The sequence below is a fragment of the Otolemur garnettii genome, unplaced genomic scaffold (assembly GCF_000181295.1).
Source record: "Otolemur garnettii isolate 467f Iridium unplaced genomic scaffold, OtoGar3 scaffold00016, whole genome shotgun sequence".
In the NCBI taxonomy this organism is placed as follows: domain Eukaryota; kingdom Metazoa; phylum Chordata; class Mammalia; order Primates; family Galagidae; genus Otolemur; species Otolemur garnettii.
Window position 1 is genome coordinate 9,613,669 of NW_003852411.1, and position 7,426 is coordinate 9,621,094.

Sequence of the window (7,426 nt, forward strand, 5' to 3'; positions counted from 1 at the left end):
AGCTACCTGTAGAGGATAGGATAAGTATTCTCTGAAGAAAGTCAACATAATCCTAAACATCTATAACTTTTTAAAAATTATTTAGTTTTTATTTCATAATCATAAACTTAACTCTGCAATCCAGCTAGACGTGGAGGGGAATAAGGAAAATATGCAACCCAAAGAACTGCAGTGAGAGCACAGAGATTACAGGATATTGCGAGCAAATGGGTGGAGGGGGCTCTCCTGAGCTACAGAAGGGATGGTTTGGTGGTTGAAACATTAAGTCAAATGTATTACAGGTGTCCACAGTCAGTAACGGTGATCTTCTTGTTGGTCTTGCCATTTTTGGACCCAGAGCACTCCATGGCTTCCACAACATTCATTGCCTTCTTTCACCTTGCGGAAGCCCACATGCTTGCCATCCAACCGCTCAATCTTGGTAGTGCAGATGAAAAACTGGGAACCGTTCGTGTTGGGTCCAGCATTTGCCATGGACAAGATGTCAGGACCTGTATGCTTCAGGACGAAGTTTTCATCTTCAAATTTCTCCCCGTAGATAGACTTGCCACCAGTGCCATTATGGCGTGTGAAGTCACCACCCTGGCACATAAACCCTGGCATAATTCTGTGAAAGCAGGAACACTTATAACCAAATCCTTTTTCTCCAGTGCTCAGAGCACGAAAGTTTTCTGCTGTCTTTGGAACTTTGTCTGCAAACAGCTCGAAGGAGACGCCGCCCAAGGGCTTGCTGTCAGCAGCAGTATCGAAGAACACACTGGGGCTGACCATGGCTGATACAAGACGATTATAAGAAGTGACAGCGTCTGCAAAGCCAACATCTATGATTTTTCATAAACAATGTTGCACATTCAATAAGCTATTACTAGACATATCAAAAGATAGAATTAACAACAAAAACAGAAGAAACAGATTGATAGAAGACTCAGATATTAGAATTATGTGAATTTTTTGTGTGTGCAGTTTTTGATCGGGGCCGGGTTTGAACCTGCCATCTCAGGCATATGGGGCCGATGCCCTACTCCTTTGAGCCACAGGCACCACCCAATTATGTGAATTTTTAAGGATACTGATTAATATGTTCAAGAAAGATAGATGTCGACAAAAGCAAAAATAGAAAAATGGTATCACATCAGACTGAAAAGCTTTTGCATAGCAAAGGAAACAGTTAACAAAGTGAAGAGAAAAGCTACGGAACGGGAGAAAATACAGTAGAACCTCTGAAGCGGGCCACCCAAAGGGACAGTAACAAATTCGTCAATATATAGAGGTGGTCAACATAGGGAACTAGACCTACTGATGAAAAGAAAAAGATGGAAGCAGAAAGATACAAATTATATGTACATGTGGTACATGTCTGTGCCACAAGAATTAGGTCAACATGAGTAGGTGTAGGTAGGGGGTCAACTATGGAGTAGAGTTCTGCTGTATTTGCAGATATACATCTGACAAGGCATAATATCCAAAATATATAAATAATTTAACAAAAAACCCAAATAATCCAATTTAAAAGTGTCCAATTTACCGAAGAATAGTAAACGTTCTTGCTCTATAACTTGTATCCGATAATTCTATTAGCTACAGTGCTGGCAAATCTGATTTAGTTGACATCATGAGGCTTTGTTTACTTGTGTACATGTTTTTGTTTTGTTTACTATATGATTGGTCCTTTGTGCTTGAAAAAACATTTATAAGAGTATTGAAAACCCAGGATGAATTAAATGTACCTTCTTCAGGAGAATTTATATTTGCTTCTGAAAGATGTCTCTGGGAACTACCACCTTAAACCAAGTTCAAGGCTTGAGGGTCTTTGGGCCCCCAGGGGAAGTGAAACCCACCTGCTCTGCTTAATTGCAAGACAGCCGTGTTACTTCTGGTTCTTTTTTACTACAGGGGTTGTTTCTTTGAGGCTCAAGTTTATTGTAGGGACAGTTTCTTACTAGACTTTTAAATTTATGTGGAACCTGCCTTTTGATTATTGTCCTCATCACCCATGAAGTCATCAAAATTAAAGTTCAGTTTTACCAGGATCAGCAAATGTTACAGCACAAAAGTTGCTTATGTAATTGCTTAAAATTTTCCCTTCATTTAGGTCTGGTAATTTCTTTCTACCTTGTAGGTTCTTAGATGCTTTTAAGTAGATGCTTTTGTATTATATTCAGCATTTCAGTAGGATGGTTGGTTTGGATAACTCACTTGCTATTCTAAGAAATTGCAAGCCCAGGATAATAAATAATATGGTTTATGCTGCTATTATCTTACAAAATTGGGAGTTCAAGTGGGTAATATGTACTTTGTAAGCTAAAAATAGCTGTATGTCACTTGAACAATAATAATTATTGTTAAAAAGAGCTAGGCACGGTAGCATGCACCTGTAGACCAAGCTACTTGGGAGGATGAGGTAGAAGGATAACTTGAGGTAAAGAGGTTGTCACCAGCCAGGGCAATACAGTAATACCCGGTCTCTCTCTCTCTCTCTTTTTTTTTTTGGGGGGGGAGACATAATCTCAGGCTATTACCCTGGGTACAATGCCATGGTGTCATAGCTAACAGCAACCTAAGTTTTTCTATTTTTAGTAGAGATGGGGTCTTACTTTTGCTCAAGCTGGTCTCAAAGTTGTGAGCTCAAGCCATCTACCCACCTCAACCTCCCAGAGTGCTAGGATTATAGGCTTGAGCCACCACGCCCAGCCGCCATCTCTAAAAAAATTACTACAAAACAGGTAGAAAAAAGAAACCCAATTATTGTGTGTTGGCCACTAATTCATATGCCATTCCCTCCTAGAATGACTGATGTTGCAAGCTTCTGCTCACTATTTAGCTAAAGAAGATAATTTATTTATTAGGGCTTTACTACAAAGCAGAGACTAACCACTGTGAGTCGAATTTGATATGCAGCCTGTTTTTTTACAAATAAAGTTTTATTGGAACACAGACACACTCATTGCTTTATGAATTATCTGTGACTGCTTTCATGTTACAATGACAGAACTGAATAGTTGCAGCAGAGCCCTTATGGCCCATTAAACCTATAATACTTGCTCTCTGGCCCTTTTCAGAAAAAAATTGCTGTAAAGTATTATTCTTCAGAGGTCCTCCCTGATGAATTTAAGTTCTGGGAGTCAGAAAATTATTTTCTGCATTATTTTCACAAAGTTTTAAATACCGGAAGCTGGGACTTGATCTGATAGACTCTTGAGTCACAGTGAGAAATTTAAACAGGAAATAGCACTAAACAACAAAATAAGAATATCTTCAAGTAGCAACATGATAATTTAATCATTACTCTTAAATAGCTCAGCAAGAAAAATTTAAGAGTGCATTTTTCTCTTTATTTATAAAGTCAAGCTCTTCATTTTTTTCATTATCCTATACTTCTTAGGGCTGTGTGACCCAGAGAGGACTCAGAGGAAATGGAAATTCGCAAGCAGCAAAGATGGACAAATCCAGGCGCAGACCATTGGTGAAGGAGGGACTTCAGCAGATGCAAGGTCTTCTTCCTCTACACTGGGTTGGCAGAGTTTGTGGGGCAGTGTGAGGCAGCAGAGTGATTAAGCCAAAGAGCAGGATAACTTTCTGAGACAATTCCTGCTTGTCAGGAATAATGATACAGACCTTAGCAGAAAAATCAAGGAAAAAGAAATGGGAAAGTAAGTTATGTGCAAAGCCTAGTACAGTGCTTCTTTTGCCCTCAGCACCAGCTCTAATGAACAGATCTTGCTTACGCTTCTGATGTCCAGGAAACTTGGGCTCCAGCTCCTGCTTGCACCAGCCTTTCCGTAGGTAGACGGTGATGTCGCCATTCACTCTACCATTGTTAAGACCACCTTGGTGTTTCTGTGTGGAAATGTGGCTTCACGGCGAATACCACCGAGTCAACAAGATTGCCAGGGTGAAATGGGTTTTTCTGAGATGAACCAGGAGTCATGAAAAATGTACTAGTACCATGGCAAAAGTGTTTGTGCCTCTAGATTGAAAACAGGAAAATAATAATTTCCCCAGACCCAGAGCCTTATCAGACAGATGCCTTCCAGGATGTAAAAGAAAATATAAAATAGGCACTGGGTCCAGGAGTGAGGGATACAAAAAAAGAAATTATACCATTTCTTTGCAGAGAATCAGCTGCTTTACACCAGCATGCCATTTTGCTTATTAATCCATCTGAGATTCTCGGGGGATTTTGAGCTGGCTCTTTGCCTGTGGATGTGTCTGTAACTCTTTGACAATTAACTGTAATGACTTCAAGACAGACCCTTCTCAATCACTGTCTGGTCCTGGGCTGCCAAAAGCCATCTGCACCTGGGTGGCTGGGTAACAGCACCCCCATTTTATTCGCTCTTTCATGTGGAATCTACTGTCCTCTGTCTTAGCTGGAGAGCCGAAGCGGCTCTAAATTCCCTTCTGTGATGTGGAGTGGTAGGAAAGGAAGCGGGGGTATGTGGGAAAAGTTAAGGGGCCCCCTTCTCTAAGACCAGGACACAAAAAGCCCCTCTATTCCTGACCACCTGGGCTCACCAGGCTCATTATGTGAGAGCTCCAGGATTGCCCAGGCAGTCAGAGGAGCGTGGAGTGGCAGAGAAGAGAGTTCCTATGTGTATGTGGCTGGTTCCCGGTGCCCCTGGAGAGAAAGGCGGGAGGCCTCTGGTAATTTTCCGGGCACTCAGCATGCCCTGCGGTGCCCCTTCCACAAGCACAATGGCAACGTGGCTGGGGGGCCAGATGGGCTGTATTCTAGGCAAAGGCAGAAAAGGGACCACAGAGTCTGGATTCCCTTAGCTCCTCAGCTTTGCTGCTGGCCCTCTGTCTTTCCACACTGGATTTACCTTTCATTAGTCCCCAAAGGGAGGGCGCCTCCCAGCTGGGCCCGCTGGAAGCTGTGGATTTGCTTATTTGCATCCTTCTTGTGCAGATTTTTATGTGGCCTGGGAAAACAGATGGCTCCATCCAAGTTGCTGAAAACCCAGCTGGTTATTGCTGCACTAGAATGACCCGAGTTTGGGGATGTGAGTTTTCCCTGCCAGAGCCTTGGGCAAGTTGGGAAACATATTTGTCTTCGAATTAGAGCACAGGAGGCTGAGGGCCAAGATGTTGTCCTGTGTGCTGTGGGGAGTAGGGAAAGACAACAGTAAGCCCAGCATGCTGCTCCCTTCTCTCCTTTTATAAAATTAGCAAGTTAAAAAATTAATTATAAAACAACAATATTATCATCCTCCTTTTCCTCCCTCTTTTCAAATCAAACTTACACTAGCTCCCATTCTAGGTTAACACTGAAATAGAGCTCCATAAAAGAAATTCACGAATCTTATCAGTCCCACATACATCAATCACCTGTTTTGTTCCAAGAATTATGCTGGAAACTGAAAAATGAGTAACACATGGTCTGTGTGAGCAGAGAACTCATAGTCTCACTGGAAGAGATATGTGTAAAAAGAAGATATGTGTTAAAGAAGATGGCAATGCTGTAATAAAATTGGTGCAGGAGTAGATGGGACCGTGAAGAGGGACAATTTGTTTTCCTGGGGAACAGCGAGACTCAGCCCTACAGTGGTAATACGTGAGGGAAAGTAAGACTTTGCGGCATGAGGTGGGGAGCAGTCCCAACTGAGGAAATCACATTGGTGATTTGGGAGGCCTCTGTCAGGCACTGATGGCTGATGCGTAGAGTCCAGTCTGGTCAGCTCATCGTTCCAACCTCAGTTTACTCGGGGACCTACCTCTGCTCACATGATTCTGAGGAACCCTATCCCCAGCTCAGGGGCAGATCCCAATTAGTCTAAGACAATCATGGCAGTCACATTTCCACAAATGCTGGGTTTAGAAGTGGGTACATGACCAGATGCTGGCTGATGAGACATGAAGTCTCCTATGGGATGTCCAGGAAAACTTCCTCTCCAGTAGGAAAATATGACATACAGAGATAATCCCCCTTTCTACCCAGAGATATTATCCTGTCTTCCCCACGTAATGGTAGGGTTTTCAGCAGGGGAGAGGCATGGTTTGATTTGGAAGTTAAAGGGTAGCCAGGGCAGGATGTATCTTTGAGGAGCAGCTGTAAATATCTTAATGAAGGGCCTGGGTTCAGCAGGACTCCGGTTCCCAAGGTCAGTGAATAGGGTTATTCTTGCAGTCATGGCCATAGCATAGTGAAAACTACGTAGTATCTTGACTGAAGGTGACCTTGGGCTGGGGTGCAGAAAACAGTGCAGGCAGGTGAGCTGGTGCAATCTAAGAATGGGGTAGCTCCTCTTTCCTAAAGGTTCTGCCAAAATGACACCCTCTAGGGAAAGTCTAAAGCTGCACACGAGTTTTTTGACCACAACCATATACTTGAATTGTAATCACTCATTATTGAAATAGTATGTGGAAAGTGCTTAGAGTATCACAATAGTGATAGTATGTGGTAAGTGCTCAGTACATGGTAGCTACCAGCATTATCACGGACAGAAAAGAATTCCTTGTGGAAGCCATGGACAGCAGCATAACCTATACAAATAACCCCAAAGAGATTTTTCTCTCTTTCTCTTCCAATTGGAAGGTTGGTTTGCCTAGTTGTATTTTTCTTTCATTTCTAACACTTATCTTATTCTTCTCATAAGGTGTTGCTTGCACCCTTGGGCCCACTGGACCCATGACTCCAGCATGGCGCTGGATGCAGGCTGCATTTGGCCTTACCAATCCAAATTCTCAAATTTAGGTTGCTGATCCCACAAGCGTGAACTTCTTGGCTCTGTGTCTGGGCCTCTCTGCTTTCAATTAGACAGGAAACTGGGGCCGGGCAAACCTCCAAGGTTTTAGATTAGCCTTCTGTTCAGATAAGCTTCTAAGGATGTTTCTACTTGGGAACAGTAACAGCTCAAGTTCTTTCCCGGGTTTTAACTTGTGCCTTTGTGACATACCAACAGATTTAGAACTGACGTTATAATTGGAGTGAAAATGCCCACATGTGACTTGAATTAAACAGACCTCTACTGATCAGAGCCACAAGGCCAACTAATCTCAGGGTGTAAAAGCGGAAATTCTCCGAGGCACCAAGCAATCTTCCCTATGAGAGATAAGTCAAGGAAAAGAGGTCTTTGGCCTATGTGCTTATTTTTAACGGAGTCCAGTTTTATGTTGGGATACAAAGCCTTTTCCTTAGTGTGATAGTGAAGTAGCTCAGTAGTTTAGACAGTAGGCTTGAGAGTTCAAATCCCTGTTCCATCCCTTATTAGGAGTGGCCAAGTTATTTATAATAATTTCTTTGATCCTTACTTTCCTGACCCAAACTGATGATAACAATACCTTTCCCAAAGGATTATTGTGAGGATTAAGTTAGATCTGTGCCAGTGGACTAGGACATAATAAATGCTCAATAAATGGTGGGTATTATTTCTGCATCCCCAAGGAGAGAAGACTATTATATAGAAATTTAATTTAACAAGTTCAG

General features: G+C 42.4%; 1 pseudogene across 1 annotated transcript; it reads right to left on the minus strand.

The window, feature by feature from the left end:
- Positions 1 to 291: 291 nt before the first annotated feature.
- LOC100960247 lies at positions 292 to 771 on the minus strand (annotated as a pseudogene). The gene has a single exon (XR_001161082.2). The product of XR_001161082.2 is annotated as a peptidyl-prolyl cis-trans isomerase A pseudogene (transcript).
- Positions 772 to 7,426: the final 6,655 nt, after the last annotated feature.